This window comes from Eptesicus fuscus, chromosome 4, assembly GCF_027574615.1.
Source record: "Eptesicus fuscus isolate TK198812 chromosome 4, DD_ASM_mEF_20220401, whole genome shotgun sequence".
Classification (NCBI taxonomy): domain Eukaryota; kingdom Metazoa; phylum Chordata; class Mammalia; order Chiroptera; family Vespertilionidae; genus Eptesicus; species Eptesicus fuscus.
Genome location: NC_072476.1, coordinates 103,163,719 through 103,184,203, shown reverse-complemented (window position 1 = coordinate 103,184,203; position 20,485 = coordinate 103,163,719).

Genomic DNA, 20,485 nt, shown 5'->3' with positions numbered 1-20,485 from the left:
CCTGCTGATGGGTGCTTATCGCGCCATTCCCCCCCACCCCCCACTCATGCCCTCATCCCCTTGTTGTCTGTATCCATTGGTTAGGCTTATATGCTTCCATACAAGTCCTTTGGTTGAACTCTCCCCCTCCCCCCACCCTCCCCTATCCTCCCTCTGAGGCCCGATAGTCCAATCGATGCCTCCTTGCTTCTGGTTCTGTTCTTGTTCCTCAGTCTATGTTGTTCATCATTTCCCCTAGATGAGCGAGATCATATGTCACTAGATATATACTTATGAGAACTGAATGTGAGACAAGCAATAATAGTTATGCTGACAGGCAAATGAATCAGTCTGTAGTGAGTTTCTTTCTGGACCAACAGTTCTTTTGAGACCCAATTTCAATGTCCACCAGTTCCTTATGTGTACATGTCAGCACTGACCCCTCAGCTCTGGATGGTGGACAAATGGTGGTAACGAAGGTCCGACTCCCTCTGGTTTGGTCTCGGCCGGACCCAGGGGCACGGCTTCAACCGTACTAAGGGGCACGTGGCCTCACCCGGATCTAGGGACACATGGTCTCACCCGGACCCAGGGACGCTTGACCTCTCCCAGACCCAGGGGCACGTGGCCTCACCCGGGCCTAGGTGCACGAGGCCTCACCCGGATCCAGGGACACATGGTCTCGCCCGGACCCAGGGGTGCGTGGCCTCTCACAGAGCCAGGGGCACGTGGCCTCACCGGGACCTAGGTGCACGAGGCCTCACCTGGATCCAGGGACACATGGTCTCACCCGGACCCAGGCGCGCTTGGCCTCCCCCAGACCCAGGGGCACGTGGCCTCACCCGGGCCCAGGTGCACGAGGCCTCCCCCGGATCAAGGGACACATGGTCTCACCCGGACCCAGGGACTCTTGGCCTCTCCCAGACCCAGGGGCACATGGCCTCACCCGGACCTAGGTGCACGAGGCCTCACCCGGATCCAGGGACACATGGTCTCACCCGGACCCAGGGACGCTTGGCCTCTCCCAGACCCAGGGGCACGTGGCCTCACCCGGGCCTAGGTGCACGAGGCCTCACCCGGATCCAGGGACACATGGTCTCACCCGGACCCAGGGACGCTTGTCCTCTCCCAGCCCCAGGGGCACGTGGCCTCACCCGGGCCTAGGTGCACGAGGCCTCACCCGGATCCAGGGACACATGGTCTCACCCGGACCTAGGGACGCTTGGCCTCTCCCAGACCCAGGGGCACGTGGCCTCACCCGGGCCTAGGTGCACGAGGCCTCACCCGGATCCAGGGACACATGGTCTCACCCGGACCCAGGGACACTTGGCCTCTCCCAGACCCAGGGGCACATGGCCTCACCCGGGCCTAGGTGCACGAGGCCTCACCAGGATCCAGGGACACATGGTCTCGCCCGGACCCAGGGGTGCGTGGCCTCTCTCAGACCCAGGGGCACGTGGCCTCACCTGGACCTAGGTGCACGAGGCCTCACCCGGATCCAGGGACACATGGTCTCACCCGGACCCAGGGATGTTTGGCCTCCCCCAGACCCAGGGGCACGTGGCCTCACCCGGGCCCAGGTGCACGAGGCCTCCCCCGGATCCAGGGACACATGGTCTCACCCGGACCCAGGGACGCTTGTCCTCTCCCAGACCCAGGGGCACGTGACCTCACCCGGGCCTAGGTGCACGAGGCCTCACCCAGATCCAGGGACACATGGTCTCACCCGGACCTAGGGACGCTTGGCCTCTCCCAGACCCAGGGGCATGTGGCCTGACCCGGGCCTAGGTGCACGAGGCCTCACCCGGATCCAGGGACACATGGTCTCACCCGGACCCAGGCGCGCTTGGCCTCCTCCAGACCCAGGGGCACGTGACCTCACCCGGGCCTAGGTGCATGAGGCCTCACCCAGATCCAGGGACACACGGTCTCACCTGGACCCAGGGACGCCTGGCCTCCCCAGACCCAGGGGCACGTGGCCTCACCCGGGCCTAGGCGCACGAGGCCTCACCCGGATCCAGGGACACACGGTCTCACGCGGACCCAGGGATGCCTGGCCTCCCCCAGACCCAGGGGCACGCGGCCCCACCCGGGCCTAGGTGCACGAGGCCCCACCCGGATCCAGGGACACATGGTCTCGCCCGGACCTAGGGGTGCGTGGCCTCTCTCAGACCCAGGGGCACGTGGCCTCACCTGGACCTAGGTGCACGAAGCCACCCGGACCCAGGGGCGCGTTACCTCTCTCAGACCCCTGGTCGCGTGGTCTCACCCGGATCCAGGGGCGCACGGCCTCACCCGGACTCGGGACCCAGCCTTACCCGGATCCAGGGGCCCACGGCCTCACCCGGACCCAGGGTTCAGCTTCACCCGGACCCAGGGGGACGTTACCTCTCTCAGACCCCTGGTCGCGTGGTCTCACCCGGATCCAGGGGCGCACGGCCTCACCCGGACTCGGGACCCAGCCTTACCCGGATCCAGGGGCCCACGGCCTCACCCAGACCCAGGGTTCAGATTCGCCCGGACCCAGGGGCACATGGCCTCACCCGAACCTGGAATCCAGCTTCACCTGGACCCAGGGGCGCGTGGCCTCACCCAAACCCAGGGGCGTGAGGCCTCACCTAGACCCAGAGGCGTGTGACCACATCTGAGCCCAGAGGCTCGCAGGCTCGCCTGGACTCCGGTCTCAGCGGGGTTTCGTCTTCTTGATCCCAATTCCTGTTGGTCAATTCCCTCTCAGCAATTCCTTCGGTCATTTTCTCAGAGCTCCAGGGCGGCTGCCGCAGAACTCGTTGGGCGGCGGGCTCGGCAAGGCTCCGGTGTGCCCGGTGCACGGCGGTGGGCTGGTCCGGTGTCGCTGCGTCGGCCCTTGGGTCTGCAACGGTGGCCGGTTACTAAGCATGCGCACCTGGCCACTTCGGGGCATTGAGATTCTTGAAGGACTCGGAGGTCAGCAAGCATGGAGTCTCCCACCCCATGTCTCCCAGGGGCTCGTCTGTCCGTGCTCGGCAGCGAGTGGAGCCATCCCCTCAGCCGGAGACCGCCGGGGGAACTGCGCCGAGCACGTTCCAGGCCGCCATTGTGTCGCCTGAGCCATAGTTCTTAAAGTGTGGACTTTGGGTCACCGGCATCAGCATCATCCTGCGTACCCCTCTCTTTTATTCTAGTTGTAGAGCATCTGCTCAGCCAGCCCCCCGGTGTTTCTGGCTGGTGTCTGCTCTGCTCTCCCGTCGTAGTCTCAATATTATTGTGGTAGGCAACGATCAGGCTGCCGCCCTATGTCTCCATCTTGGTCCTCCTTTGTACAGTTAAGTCTTGATTGTTGTTGGTGTCACTGGGAGGAATTGTCCTCCAGGCCAATTGGCCGTGAGGACCCTCTTTGTCTATATAGGAAGAGTTGCTGTGCAGGAGACATGTTTGTGGGCCGGGTCTTGATGCAGCAATGCCTTGGCGCTCACTGAGTCTGCCTCTAGAATGCCTCCCTTATGCAAGTGATTGAAATCTGGTGTCACCTCACACCAACCACTAGATGTCCTCGTTTCTGGGTCTCCAATGTAGTGTGGGTCAGCCACTACCTGAGGCACTCAGCAGGAAAAAGCTTCTGCTCAGCTTGGCTGGGGCGGAGCTACAGGGTGGAGCCTACAACCTTGGCTTCCTGTCAGCCCCGCCCTATGAGGCTCCGGCGTCTGTGTCCCTCTGTATTCCTTGCAAACACCTCTGAGAGAAACGCGCCCTGGAGTTTCGCCCACTGCCAAACAGTCCAGTCCCTCCCCTAATGAATCTGGACTCCCAGATTCTCGCCTGGAACTGGGTTTCAGTGTAGTTGGAACTGGGTCTCAGCGCAGTCTGGCATCCCTGTCTCCTTCCCAGCAGGGCCACCCAGTGGCGCAGGCAAAAGTCCGTCCTCTGCGCACCTTCCAGTGCGCGCGTCTGGAGCCGCCGCTTCTCTGTGCCTCCGCCACCACAGCCCAAATTCATTCCCCCAGCGTGCGCCTGGCTTCCCAGGGTTTCGCCCGGAACTGGGGTTCAGTGCAGTCGGAACTGGGGTTCAGCATGGTCCTGAGCTTATGTCTCCTTCCCGCTAGGGCAGTTCAGTGGCGCAGGCAACAGTCCGTCCTTTGCGCCCCTTCCCGTGCGCGCTTCTGGAACTCTGCCTTCCCCCGCTCCTCTGTGCCTGCGCCCCACAGCCCAGATTCATTCCCCCAGCCTGCGCCTGGCTTCCCAGGGTTTCGCCCGGAACTGGCGAACTGGCGCTCAGTGCAGTCGGAGCCGGCGCTTAGCGCACTCCGGAGCCTTTATCTCCTTCCTGCCAGTGAACGCTGGCCAGGCCGTCAGCCGCCCCTTCCTCTCCGGCTCCATCCTCCCCGCAGGCGCGCGTGCTCGTGTCTCCGCCAGTTTCTCCATACCTCAGGCTTTTACGGCTCCCCCGATTGTCCCCGTGGCCTTCTCCTTCCCCCCAGCTGTGGGCATTTCAGTCCGCCAGCTCTCCTGTGGTTCTGGACGATGTCCGTTCTGACCTCTAGTTCTGCCTTTGAAATTGTTGTGCCCGGCTGCAGGTTAGGTGTTTAACCTATGCCGCCATCTTGGTTTCTCCCTAAATTTTTTTTTGAGTGATGTATAAAGTGTTCAAAGTGTCTATTATTTGCAACTTAGCCTTTGTATCTAGACTCAACTGGTCTGGAACTCTCTTCCTTAGAGCCTTTTTCTTAGCAGACTCATTATCATATCTCTTCCCCCAAAGGCCACATCTGGGAGATAAAATGTAGTCTATAAAAACTGGAATTATCTGTAATAATTATCATTATTAGAGATAATTCCAGTTTTTATAGACTACATTTTATCTCTAACTCTGTCTAAATGTCATATATCTATTTCATTCAAATGATTATCTTTCACTTAACATATTTACTGGTGAAATAAAATATATACATAAACACAACTAGCATTTTGGATCATTTGATTGGTGTTTGTGAACACAAATTGGCATTTATGAATTCACATGGATCTCCTGAAATTACCTTTGGGGAAGAAAATTTCCATGCTTTTTCTAAACCCAAATATGAATTTTTTAAAGTTAGATTTCTGGATCTGAAGCAATGTAATCTGGTTGACTCACGGAGAATTAGGAAATGGGAGCAACTTAAAAATGTGACTTTCCATGTGGTTTGTGCTCACTAAAAAGGAATCTCTTGGCTAATTTGGGAGAAAAAAAATGTTTAAATAAGAAAGTTTGAGTGAATGAAAAATAACATCTGAATATGAGAGGCCAGAAATGCCCGCTTCCTTTGGTTATGAAACTTCTTCTGTTGACTACAAAGATTTGTAAACATGCATTGTCATCATCAGTTGCATTGTGTAGTCTGTGCTAATGGTTGATCGGTCTCCATATTTGGACCCATTTTCTGCAGCAGTGTCAGAATGCCAGAGAAAAAGAACTCATCTCCCTTTATCCTCCCATTCCTTTCCCTCTCTCCTCTTATATTTACTAAATGGAATGGTGAATACTTTTAACACAATTTATCAAATTATGTAAATGAAATAAGGTAGGACTGGAATGGATACAATTATTATTTTCCTTTTCTAGTTGGTATTGAGTTTTATATAAGGCTTTTATTTGGGGCAGCTGGGTTTATTCTGGATTTAAATACTGGTAGCATGTCACATTTTCAACATTAGAAAAGAACTGTTAATGACATAAAGTTGTCTTGAGCAGAATTTAAAAATTCTGGTGAGTCTCAGCATTTTACTGCAAATTTCTCATTATTTTTCTATTACTGCTTTATCAGGAATGGTGTCATTTCCCATAGTAGATGACAGGTAAATACCTGTTAAATTTTTGTCATAGAAACTTCTGCAATCTAAAGCAATGAATTGAATTGCTTCAATTAAATTGCTATAGTTGAAGCAATATTAAATGTATATGAACTGTTTGAGGACAGAGATTTTGTCATATTCATCTTTGCATCTTCTTTGCCTGGCAGGACTCTGACAGATACTTGGCATAGAATATATATTGTATCAATCAAAGTTTATAGTCAGTGAGATATAACCACTATGAGTTATGGAACAAGTCAGTAAATGATGACCCACTGGTCATATCTGACATACTGCCTATTTTTTGTACATTTAAAAATATTTTTGGTAAATTTTTTCTTTTTTTGTTGAATTTATTGGGGTGATATTGGTTAATAAAATTATATAGGTTTCTGGTATATAATTAATAATACATCATCTGTGTATTTTATTGTGTGTTCATCACCCCACGTCAAGTCTTATCACCATTTGTCCCCTCTATACCCTCTTCTACCTCATCCAAACCTCATTTCCCTCTGGTAATCACCATATTGTATAACTTTTGAGCTCAGAGTGCTTTTTACATTTTTAAATGGTAGAAAAATCAAAAGAATTATATTTTATGATATAGAAATTATGTTAAATTCAAATTTTAGTGTCCATAAATAAAGGCTTATTAGAATACAGCCACATTCTTCATGTACATGTTTTCAATGAGTGTGTTCATGCTAAAAAGCAGAGTTGTAGTTGTAAGAGAGACTGTATGTAGTATTCTCATCACTTTGTCCACTGCTCGGCACTCTACAATTGGTAGCGACGTAGCTACAACTCACTATGTTTCAAGTGCCATGTATAATGCCTGATAATAATATTGAAAAATTTTAATACATATGTATTATACTAGTACATATGTCTTGTGTCAAACCAAGAAAAGTAGACTTTGAATGTTGCTCTTTCAATACACAGTGGACTGTGAATTATTTTGTTATTCAAGTAGATGGCAAAGTAGTATGTTTTTGTGCAAGAACAATATATCTGTGGTAAAAGAACACAATATACGTCAGCATTTCTAGACTAAATAGTTATCAAATATCCCAACACATTGGAATGTAAAAATAAAAATTTGATACTCATCATAGAAGAACTTGTTCAGAAGGACCTCATTCAGTATTTTTGCACACTGCATGGCTTGGAAAATGAGCTTCCCAATTAACTTCACATCCTAATGGGTGTGAAGTGGTATCTTATCGTTGCTTTGATTTGAATTTCCCTAATGGTTAGTGATGTTGAGTAAGTGGCTGGTGAATGATCTCAGTTTAAAGTTAGATTATTTGGTCTATTTGAGTTAGTACAATAGATCTTTCTAGATTGACCATGTATCCTGCCACCTTGGTAACTTCACTTATTAGTACTGACAGTTCATTGTGAGTTACTTATAATTATTGATGTATATGATCTTGTTGTCTCTGAATAGACAGTTATTTTTTTAAAATTAAATGCAAATATTCAGACCATATATTTAAACTATTCATTCTTGTCTTAAAATGAAATGCTCAGTCTTGCAATGTGTTGCTTTTCTTCACAGTCTGTCCCTGTGTGTATATCTTGTGTACACTTGCTGTGGGTCTCTGTTTCCCAGGATGAGTTCCTATCATTCCTACCAGGCTTCATCTATTCTCTTCCTGAGTTTATGCTAATGTTAACTGGACAATCTTCTTTAGTAAGTTTATTTCAAAAAGGACCATGTGCAATAAAAAAAAAAAAGAAGTTGCATGCTAAAGGTAATGCTCAGAGAGCTTGCGTTTCCTCTTTTTTAGACCGAGGGCACCTACCCAATTTTATATTATACCAGAGGTTTGGTGCACAAAATTCGTGCATGGGTGGGGTCCCTAGGTCTGGCCAGCGATCAGGGCCCATCAGGTTCCCCGCCTCCTCACCTCTTCCCCTCCTACTTCCCTCACTGCCTGTGTGTGCTGCCCCCCCCCCCCCCCCCAGCCCAGCCCAGGGCCTGGCCCTTATCGGGCAATCAGGGCCTGCTGGCTGAAGGAGGGACTGGGAGGTTGGCTGGCAGGCCCCATCGGTGATTGGGGCCTGCAGGCTGGGGGGCAGCTCCTGCATTGAGCATATGCCCCCTGGTGGTCATTGTGCCTCATAATGACCAGTCATTTTGGTCATTCCGGTTGTTCCAGTTGTTCTGTCGTAACGGTCGCTTAGGTTTTTATATATATATAGATTATTTGTCTACTCATTTGATTCCCAACAAAGTTGCTATTGATTTCATTGATTGGGAGACCCTTGCAGAGTAAGCTAGCTGTATTTTTGAAGTTGGTTTCTAAGGAAACTCAAGGATGTTTCTCAAACTCTTCTGATGTTGGACATGACACTCTACAATATTAGTGTGACCATATTCACCTCTGCTTAAGGCAAAACTTTCAGCTGATGTAGCCTTCAAAATGAAATGCCCACATTCTCTTCCAGGGGATCAACATTGTTAGGGGCTTTTTCTATCTTAACTTTAATGTAAATTGTTATTATGTGAATAGTGATAATTTGGAAGAAGATAATCCTAAATTAAGTAATTGCTGGAAAGTTTTTTTCCCTATAGACATAACCTTTGAATTTTTGTATTTTACATATTCATTTAATCACATGGAGAATGATTAACCTACGTGGTATTCTTGTATGACTGGGTTGGATATTTAACACATTAGCCAGGTGACCTTGGGATATTAGTTAAATTCTCTGTGCCTTTGTTTCTTTCATCCCTACAATGGGGGCAATGGCAGCCTCCACCGATCAGGTTGTGTTGAGGATTGAATACATTATTATATGTAATGTGTTTGGAAGCATGCCTGGCCTACAGTTGCCACTCAATATATGTTAACTGTTACTATGTACCCACTGAAATTTTAGAAATATTATTTAGTGAACAAGAGAAGAGAAAATAGAACAAAAGAAACCCAATCTACCTAGTTAAGGGAATGAAAAGAATCAATAAAGGAGTTTGGTGGGGTATTTACCAGAAAGGACAGGATATGAAAACATGATTGTTTTGCTTAATGGAGAAAGTCTGTCATACAACTTTTTAAATAACAATAACAACAGCAACATAACAAGCCAAACAACCCTTTTGGGAAGATCAGGTTATTAATAGTTGAAAGTTAACTTGGATTTTCTTTGTGAAACAACCCTTTTCCTAATATTTGATGTTCACTTATTGTTATTAGTTACACAATTTGACATTTATTTGTTTTTTACAAACAATAGAAAAACAAGGTCTATTCATTTTATACATATCTCTGTTCCACATCAGTTCTCTCCTATTTTCCTTTATTTGTAGTTTATAGGAAACTCATTAAATAACATCTTTATTGGTTTGCCACCTCTTGTATTGTTATGTTTGTTTGTATTTTTCATATAATAAGAATATTGGGCTACACATTCAGGTTCTTTTGTTATAATAAATTTCCTTTGGTGTGAAGGATGTCTTTGTGGGTTTTATAATGTTAACTTTCCACTCCTCTCTACCAAATAAGAATCAGGCTCGCCCTAGCTGGTTTGGCACAGTGCGTAGAGCATTAGCCTGTGGACTGAAGGGTCCCAGGTTTGATTCCGGTCAAAGGCACATACCTTGGTTGTGGGCTCGATCCCCAGTGTGGGGCTGTGCAGGAGGCAGCAGATCAATGATTCTCTCTCATCATTGATGTTTCTATCTCTCTCTCCCTCTCTGAAATCAATACATATTGAAAAAAAGAAAAAAAAGAATCAGGCTCAATCTGAGATAGCCCAGGTAATGGCTCTGGTTGGTATACTCTACTTAGATGTAATATTTGCTCTGAATACATTAAAAATGTTTACTTGGATGTATGATTAGTAGATTTTTACTTAAAGTTATTATAGGAAAATTTATAAAGATTGTACTAAAAGTTAAATAAAATATCTACCTATAACGTTATCATATAATTTTGGAGGCTATATTTGATCACTAATCTATACTCACTATTCCCAAGCATGAATTTTTATACCTCTATAAATTCCAGAAAGGTTTTGAGGATGTTAGCTGCTTGAGTAGTCATGAAAATGATGGAATCATTCTAAAATTGGATTAAAGTACAATAAAATAAATATTGATTTGGAGAGTTAGAAATGCTGGAAAACTTTGGTTCAAAACCATGACTACATTGAGATGTTCAGGCCAGCTCTGAGCTTCCTAATAAATGAAGCATAAAGGTATTCAGGAGAGATAAATATTTTTCTTATGACATATTCTGAGAGGAATTTACTTCATGGAACTTATTTGGAGGCATTGATTTGGCAGCAAATTTGCTGAGACAGAAGAATATTCATCTATTCATCTATCATATTCACACATCTCTCCTCACCTCCTGCTTATTGGGTAAAGTATTAATAAAATGTAACCTATATGCAAAAAATGACCTTCATGCACAAATCATAAATATCAATCTCAATGAATTTTTACAAAGTAGACACAGCCATGTAGCAAGCCCCCAGATCATCCAAAAACAGATTGACTGTAGCCCTGAAAAGCTCCAGTTGTACTCCTAGCAGTCATGGTCTTCCTTCCCAAAATAACTTCTAGTCTGATTTCTAACACCGTATATTAGTTTTGCTTGTGTGAACTTGACATAAAAGGAGTCAGGTATTACATAACCTTCTGTGTTTGACTTCTTTCTCTCAGTGTTATGTTTGTGAGATTCATCCAAGTTTTTGAGTATAGTTTTAGATAATTTTCATTGCTGTGTAGTTTTTTACTATGTGAATATAATACAATTTACTTACATATTTGCTGTTGATGGACATATGGGTAGTTTCCAGCTATTGGCAATTATGAACAGTGCTGCTATGAGCATTTCTGTAGATGTCCTTTTGTGGCATATACTTCTGTTGGATATATATCTAAAACTAGAATTGTTCTATTATAGCACATATATGCATTCTTTTAATAGAAACCACCAAGAAATTTTTCAGTTTTCACTGCTGCCAACAGTGCATGAGAGTTCTGTTTGCTTCTCATCTTTGCCAACACTTGGTATTGACAGTTTTTCATTTTAGCTATGTTGGTAGGTGTGAGGTAGTATCTTCTGGTGGTTTTAGTTTCTATTTCCCTTGTGACTAACGATGTTGAATGTTTTTCATATATTTATAAGCTACTGGGATATTACCTTTTGTTAAGAGTCTGCTCACATCTTGCGCCATTTTCCTATTGAGTTGTCTGTGAAGCTCCTCGATTGGCAGTCCGTTTCCTTCTAGGGCCACTGCAGGATCCTGAAGTACTGGAGTTCTATATGCTTTTTTTGTTGTTAGTCCTCTCCTGTGGATATTTTTCCATTGATTTTTAGAGAGAGTGGAAGGGAGGGGGAGAGTCACACAGAGAGAAAAACATTGATGTAAGAGGAACACATCTATTGGTTGCCTCCCACATGCGTCCTGACCAGGGCTGGGGTCAAGCCTGCAACTGAAATATGTGCCCTGGACTGGAATCAGACCCATGACGCTTTAGTCCGCAGGCCCATGCTCTATCCACAGAGTCACACTGGCTAGGGCACGTTCTATGCTCTTGACTGCAAAGAAAGACATACAGTTCAGAGATCAGGCATAAAGGCAAAAAGTTAATGTTTTATTTTGAATATTGAAAAGGATTGATATAAATCACTACCTAGCACAGGCTTGGGCTGGAGAAATAATTCATAAGGACAACTCCATTCTAAGAAGAATAGGTTAAGGTTTGCAAAGGTAACTACTCGAAGGACTTAATGGCATCAGTCAGCTGCAAAATGTACTCCTGATTGAATTTGCTGTTGAGTGAAGTTTCCTAATCTTTTAAAAAAATATTATTCATCTCAATACTGAAAGTTGTCTGCCAAATGATGATTTTGGCATGATGATATGCAGATACTGAAGAAGATGAAGATCAAAGCCTCCAGTGTGTTAAGGTTAAAAATTGTAGATGATGCATCATAGAACTAGACACTTGAACCTTAGATAATCATATTAACCAATGTCACTCCAATAAATTTGATAAAAGAAATTGGATGGAGATTTGAGAGGATAATCAGTTTGATGCAATTGGGCTTTCTGCTCTTAGTTTACAAATGGCTCTGATCCTTTTTTTGTATTAAATGAATTAACATATGTTATGTTTAAAAGGGTGCTTGGTACCTAGTGAGCAACAATTTTGATTGTTGTCAAAATTTTGATTATTACATTCTGCTATTTCTCTGTTTTACCTTTTGCTTCAGCTGCTTGAAATTGAGTGTTGTTTGTGAGTATATCCTGTGTAACTTAACTTTCTAGTGGCTGCTTTTGACATCTGTAGGAAAGCAGGTCTCTGATGTGTGAGATGATGTGGAGTCCGGAGTCCCTCTTCTTATCTCCCATCTGCTGCTGACCAGATTCAGGACTCCCCTTCAAGACAGGCAGGGCTGATATCTGCCTTTTCACTGGCAACTAGCACAGTGCCTGGCCTTGACAGCAACCTCAGAAAACCTTTGCCGAAGGCTTGCTCCTCTGCATCTCCTACTGTGCCATCTGATGCTCTTGGGATGTGTGTGCATTTCATGGGTTCAAGGCCCATGTAAGTGAGTCTGCAAAAACTGTTGGCAGAGTGGAAAAGCCTTAAGATTCAGGTGGGTCTAACTTGATCCCAGTTTATCCACTTTCCCTCCCTGAGAAACCTTGGATATGTCACTTAAATCTTAGAGTTTTGGTTTCCTCAAAAAATTTAAATTTCAGTAAATTTAAATTAAAGTTTAATTTAAGTAAAGAATTCCAAACTCTAAAACTTATTGCAATAATTAGGCATATAGGACTAGTAAGTGCATAATCCTCAATAAATGGTATTTATTACTATCTGGTAACTGCTATTTAAAAAAATTACTCACTCTAACCTGTGTTTTGATCTTCCCAGTTTTCTTTCTGTTCTACATCCTTAAATATATTTTTTTTCCTGCTCAAATGTCCACAGTATATTATATGACATTGATATCACTTTGGTTGTCTTTCGTACACAAATCTGCATCAGGAAATGGGACAATATTTATTAACATGGTTCTTATGTCCTAGCCCACAGCCCACTCCATGTCCACTTAAGACAATTTAGTCTTGGCCAGTCAGGTCCCTGGATCTTTTAATACAGAATTGGGGCATTTAGTGATGAGAAATGGGAAGGCTTGCCACACTTTAAAATTAAGTTAAAATGGGGTGGATACTAGGATGCTTAATTTAGGTGAAATAAAGAATTTATACATTTAAGCACATTAAGATGCACATAGAGTTTTTTTCCTATATATTTTTTGCATCATTTCTATATATGTGTAACAGACATTTAGCTACTTCGGAATGATAATTCCAAAATAATATCTTGAATGAAATATAAACATTTATTGTATTACATAGTTTGTCAACACTCCTCCCTACTCTTCCAGAATTTTAGACATCAATGCCTATGCTTATACTGTAGATCTTTACTTACAGGACAAATGAGGTCTCAGAAAGTGACCCTAAGTAGTGCCATCTAGTGGCAACTAAGTGACACACAGTCATGTGACTTCAACCCTCAGAAGTTGGTGCTAAGGATTTCAATTCATTATTCAGTTACTTAAATATTATAGAAAACTAGACATTAATATGGCATTCAAACACTTTTTAGAAACATTTACTGGGGCGTATGATGCAGAGGCAATAAAAGCATTGCTTTGTGTTATACATGAGTTCGCTATAGGCTATTGGGATATATTGGCTCACTTGTTTATTTTGGAAATATTCATTTCACTTAAAGGTTATGTACTTAATTACTGTTGTGTTCGAATTTTTTTCCCTCTTGATGTAATAAGCCATTAGGCTCAATGAAGTTTAATTTTAATTTAAGTAGACAGAGACTTCAAAGAAAAGAGAGTGAGTTTGCAAGTGAGTGGAAAAAGATGGCCAAGTTGATATAAAAGTATCAAAACACTGTAGGAAAATATCAACGTGTTTTGCATAATCAATCACTGAAAGTGTGTCACTAAGAGTGAGGTCATTTTGAATAGGTTACAAATACACTGAAATAAATAATATCAGAAAATGTAGTTGAACTCCTAAACACAACCTATCTCTTAAAAGAAAACATTAAGGGGTAGGACCTGTAGTGTCTGAAAATTTGTACAAATTACAATAAAGCAAAAATTTTTCTTGTAGTAGGATATGTTCAGTCCTAAAATTTAGCCATCTGGAATTATTTTTAAAGGCCTCTACTATTAAATCTTTTGAAATAGAGAATTTTCATCTTAATAGGAAATCTGTATTTGATTGTAAAGATGGAACACTATGTCCTTGGCCTGGCTGTTCTTGAATTGTACGGTTAACATATAGTAGAGGCTGAGATTCCAGTAAATTTATTTCAGGCGTGAAAGCCTGGTGGAATAAATGCATATATGTGACTAGAGGAGTGTAACAATGTGATATCTACTTCTATCAGAATGAATTCCACATAAGTGAGGCCATCCGACTCCTCGTTTTATTACAATGCCACTAGAATGGAGTGAATTCGGTGATGGCTGTAATTAGCTATTGGCAAAGCAGACCGCATAAGGAGATGCAAAATAGCTCATTGGCAAGTTTACACAATAAAGCAGTTTGCCAAGGGACAATATTTTGTTCTTTTCAGGGAAAGGAAATCATGTACTACTCTAAGACAGTATGAGTCTGTAATACATGGGGCAAATTTAAAAAGAGAACCAGAAGTTCAAAAGTAACTCTGGTATTTTTTAAAGGAAACTCCAATCTACTTTTCTTTTCTTTTCTTTTCTTTTTTTTTAAAGAAGCAATTTAAGAGGTTAGTCAATGCTGGTCAATGCTGGTATGCCTTCAGCTAAAGTCAACGGGTTTCAAGATAAATCAGAAAGGTGGCATAGGGGTATGAAAATAGCATGCCTTCAGCTAAAGTCAACGGTTTCAAGATAAATCAGAAAGGTGGCATAGGTGTATGAAAACTGGTAAGATGAAAATTTGGTCTCTGGTCATTGAGAGTGTGGACTTTTCAGCTGAACCCGCAGACAGTGCCTCTCCTCATGGCTTATAACTGAAGTCTGATAGGGCTGGAGACTCAAAGAAAATGAAGGATTGTATGGGGATATGAAGTTTTGTGGGTGAATTGTTGAAGTTTATGCAGCTGGAAATCTCTAGAGTTTTCATTCATTTCCCCCTAGGACCCTCAGTCTTTTAAATGATATGTCTAAGATTTTTCACTTCTTTTTTTATTTGAAATTTAAAATTTAAATTTTTTAAAAATTGATTTCAGAGAGGAAGGGAATGAGAAAGAGAGATAGAAACATCAATGATGAGAGAGAATGATGGGAGCCCCCAACACAGGGATGAAGCCTGCAACCCAGGCATATGCCCTGACCTGGAATTGAACCGTGATCTCTTGGTTCATAGGTTGACGCTCAACCACTGAGTCACACCAACCAAGCTTCTCACTTTTTATCAGTAGCATTAACCACCTGAAAGACCTGAGGTGGCTGCTCAGAGAATAGCAGGAAGTTGGAGGGTGGTATGTGAAGGGAATCACTCATATCTATGGGGTATGTGTAAGTAAAGCTGAGCATTTCCCAATGGCTGTCTGATTAGATACTGGTAATGAATTTTTGATAGTTGTAAGGTTAAGCTTGATTTTAAGCTTAACATTTTATGCTTGTTCATTGATAGGAAATGTTTATAATGTTTTCCTCACCATTCTTATCAAACTTCTATGCACATTTTAAAGTCATAGTATCATAGAATCATAAAATAATCTTGTCTGATATACTGAGGCCTGAACGCAACCATTAGATGATGTATCAGCATCATCTAAAATCAGACACATAGAAAATATAGATGTTTCTGACTAGAGGAGAAAAATAAGAAAATAGCTATAAAATTCCCCAAAGTTCAACATTCAAATAGTTTTGTCAGAGACTTTGCCTAACAAGTTTTAAAAACTTTATTCACATAATCAAATATTACTTATTTAAATTTATTTGTTGTGTGGGAAGTCAGTCTGATTTCTGAAACTCAAATATATTGTTTAGGGTTAAAAAAGTCCCATGAAAAAGAACATGAGACCAAATTAGAGAGGAGACTACCAGAGCTATTTTAGAATAAAATATAAGTTTTATAGTGGTTATTTAGAAAATTTAGTTCTTCTGAAAACATTTCCTTATATGATGAAACTATTTAGACAGTGTCATATCTAGATAGTATTCAAAATATTTTTAAATGTTAGATTTCAAAATATAATTTTTGCTCTAAGGAAATAATCACATCAAAATACAGAGGTCCGAAATGGGTTTCACTGGTTTCCAGTGGAGGTAATTGCAGGGCTGTGTTCCTTCTGGAAGCTCTAGGGCAGAATCTGTTCCTTGCCTCTTCCAGCTTCTAGAGGCTGCCCACATTTCGTGACTTGTGGTCCCTCCCACCCTCGTCCACTCCAGCAATGGCAGCTTGAGCCCTTCTCACACTGAATCACTCTGACTCCTCCTTTCTCTTCCTGCGTCCTTCCAGGACTCTTGAGCCTACCTGTCATCCAGGATCATCTCCCTACTTTAGAGCCAGCTAATCAGCACCCTTAAATCCACCTGCAACCTTAGATCCCCTTTGCTATGTAAGGTAACATGCTCACAGGTTCTAGGGACTAGAATGTAGACATATCTTTGTGTGTGGGGGGGTCATTGTGCTGGCTACCAGGAATTATTACCAATTTAATTTTTCTGGTTCATGTGATGCTATAAATTTGACTTAGGGAGCTGAGATGAACGATGAGACGAGAATCTGTGAATTTGACTTAGGGAGCTGAGATGGACTATATGATGAGACTCTGTGTATAATTGGGTCAGTTATGAGATGAGAGGCATGTTCAAAAAGAAACATCAATAAGGCAGGAAAAGAGATGAGTTGGGCTGGGTCTGTCTGTACTCCTAGGGGCTAATTGATCTGTCTGATCCACTGGCCCACTGCTATTTCTGGCCAGTATTGTATTGCTGACCTGAATGCCATCCCAGTCAAAGTTCATATTTTTTTTTTCTAAATCAATATTTGTAAAAATGCTCCCAAAAATCATATAGTAGTTATTTAAATGGAAGTAAAACTTTCCTTTATCCAGATAAGTCCCTTATCGATATTGTCGCTAACCCTATTGTCTCCTTGGATGCTGTGGTGAGATTGCGGAATTATGGGCTGCACTAGTGTAACTTCAGTACCTCTCAATTTGGTAATTCAGTGGGTAACTTGAGACCCAAGACTTGAATGTTGTTTCTTCTGCACTTCTGGCCAACTTACATAATTATTCAACAAACCGACAGCCCAGGGCTTGGTGACAGAATGGAAGAGTACTAGAACTATGAGTATAGTTCAAAATGGCATGAGCCTTGCACTTACCAGGTCAGGAGGAGAATGTGGGAATCTAAAAAACTGAGGGGAACAAAGAGATTGAAAGGGGAAAAAAGGATAGAATATTTTTAAACGTGAGTGAAAAAAAATATAAAGATGCAATATAATGATATATATATATATATATAAACAAAAACAGTGGAGCACAGGAAAGTCACAAAAGGAAAATAAAAGTTATATAGAAACTTAAGAGAGAATTTGAGGAAAAACAGATGTGGGAGGGAAAAAATATCATCACCCAACATTGGCCACGTGAGAGAAAGTGCAGTAACATGGTGGAGAAAATGTGAGCCAGAAAGACAGCAAAGGTTAAAATAATGTTTGCTTTGCAGAGTCTTAATAATAGAAAAGGGACTTACTGCCTTCTTATAGTTTTCCATCCTGATATTAAAATTTGTGTCCACTTTTACGGAGCCTAAGACAATAACAACCACTTACCCCTAAAAACTTCTACTTACTCAAAAACATATAGTAAATTTTGTCATTTGGAAGAGCTCTTTGAGGGTTTTTATACTATATTTATACGTTTATTATTATTTTAATTTGAGTATATTATTATGTTGTTTTTTTTAGGTGAGTAGAGATGAAAAAATTGAAATTTTGGCGTAAACCTTGCCCAAACTCGTTGATTGAGATGCACTCGAAGCAATGAGCCCTGTCTGCCTGGAGATGCGTCCTGCTTGCAGGGAGTGAGAAGGATTAAATGACATTTTGGGGTCCTTTCTGGTCTTAATATGACCTTTAAGATTACAATCTGTAAACACCACTTCCAAGTTGGTGGGCCAATTAGCTCTTCTCTGCTTTGAAAATAAAGTTAACTTCCAATTATCTGCGCTAATTAGGGAGAAGTGGCATGGGACAGATCAATCAAAAGGATGGAACATCCAAAAAGAATTTTATTTTCCTTTGAAGGGGTTTTGTAGTTACATGTAAAGTGGTGCCAAAATGAGCTTTTCTGACAAAATGAGCTCCTTGTTATCGGTGACCTTCTCTAGCTTGACCCTCTCATAGAGGCTAGAATGGGGTCTTCATATCTTCAGGAAATGATGGCTGAATTGGAATTGAAATGCTTTGCCAGGCCTGACCGCAGAGCTTGCATCCCATCCCATCCCATCCCATCCCATCCCATCCCATCCACGTCCTTACGGCTTCCCACTCCAAGTGGGGAGTGAACACGGTATCCCTCCTGGTGGATGACAGCACAGTCCATTCAGGCCCCATTAAGGCTAAAGGATTCTCCTTCGGCATCTGCTGTTCCTCAAACATGCCATCATGCTCCTTATTCAGTGCTTTTCTACCTGTCACGTTCTAGAAAGTTCTTTCCTGGATATGTGCAGATAGCTTCCTTGCTTTGTTTCTTTAAGAGTCTGTTCAAATGTCACCTTGCTTTACCCTCTTACGAAAAAGACCTGTACACACCCCACTCACTGTCTCCCTCATCTGTATTTTCTTTCTTCATAACAATGATTATCATCTCATTATCTGACATGCTATTTAATGGTTTATTTGTCTGTTGTCTATCTCTGTATATGAGTATAAATTCTCCGAGGGCAAGAACTCTGTTTTGGTTACCTGTGTATCGATAGCATCTGGAACTATATATGCACATAATAGGTCATCAGTAAGTATTTTTGAATATATTAGTTCAAGATTTTTACATAGTATGAAGCAGGAGTGAAAAAGTGCCACTTATTACATAAGTTGCCTGCTTCTCACCGACAAAGGACATGTGAGTCAATTAGGAGTGCTGCCTGCTGTCTCCACGTTACCGTTTGAAACTGAGTATCAAAAACACGAAAGTCATTTAACTGAACCAGTAACTCAAAATCACATCTGCCTGGCTTCTAGGGGCTCTCTTTATGGTAGACATTTCTCTTGTTCCTTGATGTTGGAGCCTATGAAAGTTCTGTGAAGGATCTGAGCAGTGGAGTGGGATAGGGCTGTGGGGTGATGTGAGTCAGCCCAGGGTGGGGAGACTCTTAGTAATGCAGAGAAACAAAGGCCACAGCTGTGAGCATTGTCCACTGGGCTGAAGATACAGGCAGGGGTGTCAATAGGAGTCTAATTATATAGTCCAAAGTTGGGAGCGTCAGGAGACTCCAGTGCCCCAGGGCAAAACAGGACAGCACTAGGCTGAATCTAAGGATAAGATATTAGGGGCCAGCTTCTCTCTGCTGATGTGTGTGGCTTGTGGGGGAATTTGAAGGCTTATGGATGGGATAGAGCCAAATGTGGAATTGTCAAAATGCCCCTTTGGAGTATCAGCTCTATTTGCATTCTGTGATCAGTGGTAGACTATCTGCCCCTTCTGTAAACATAGTGTTCTTTCATGTTGCTCTCCAGCAATGAGGGCCTGTGCAACTCCTCCACCTGCGATTCCTCACCTTCATAGTGCTGTTGCTTCACTCCGTTTCATTTTATTTGCTCCTGGAACCCTGTGGGGCTGTATTATGACTAGGCACCTTTGCCTTTGTGGGCCCCTTCTCCATAACATATTGAAAATTATATGACTGTGTTGGTCTGAAGATGAATATGTTAACATTATGTAGTAAAACATTACCTTTAACCTACAAGTTAATATTTTTCCTTATGTTTGTAGAGTCCTAAAAGCATTGTGGGTCCTGGGCACACAGTGGCTGTGTGATAAGGCAGCCCTGGTGCATGAACTGCCTAGTTGCTTTAAAATATAAAATAATCATGTGACATCCTTAGTTGCCATAATACTTGGGCCTTAGATTCTCTGGTCAGGACTGAAACAAGTGCACATGGCATTATTCTATGTAGGTACAGCCAATCTTTGTCTGCATGAGGAGTCTGAAAAAAATACCTACAAGAGGGTCTCTTAGGTTTCTTGGAAAAACATGAAATATTAGTGTTTAGTCTTAAAACTTATTATACTGTGAAATCCACTTCTAGTTCTCTTTCTATTGACAGCCCTATAGTGTCAACAGCTTGATTGAATTATTTCACGTAGAAAGATAAGAAGTTAAAGCTAAAAGACACTTTTATTCCTGGAAACACTGGGACCTACCAAAATGAAGATTACCTAAGAAGATGTTTGAATTTCTACAATTGCTAGAAAATGGAAGAATCCTATATAATAAAAGGGTAATATGCAAATTGACCCTAGTGGCAGAACGACCAGACCGACCACTTGACCAGTCACTATGAGGCGCACTGACCACCTCTTGGTTCCTTTCCCCTGGCTGGCAGGCTCTGATCGCCCAATGGTGAATGGTGAACCGAGGGTGGGTGGTGGGGGACGGGGGTGGTGCCAGGCCAAGGCCCCTGT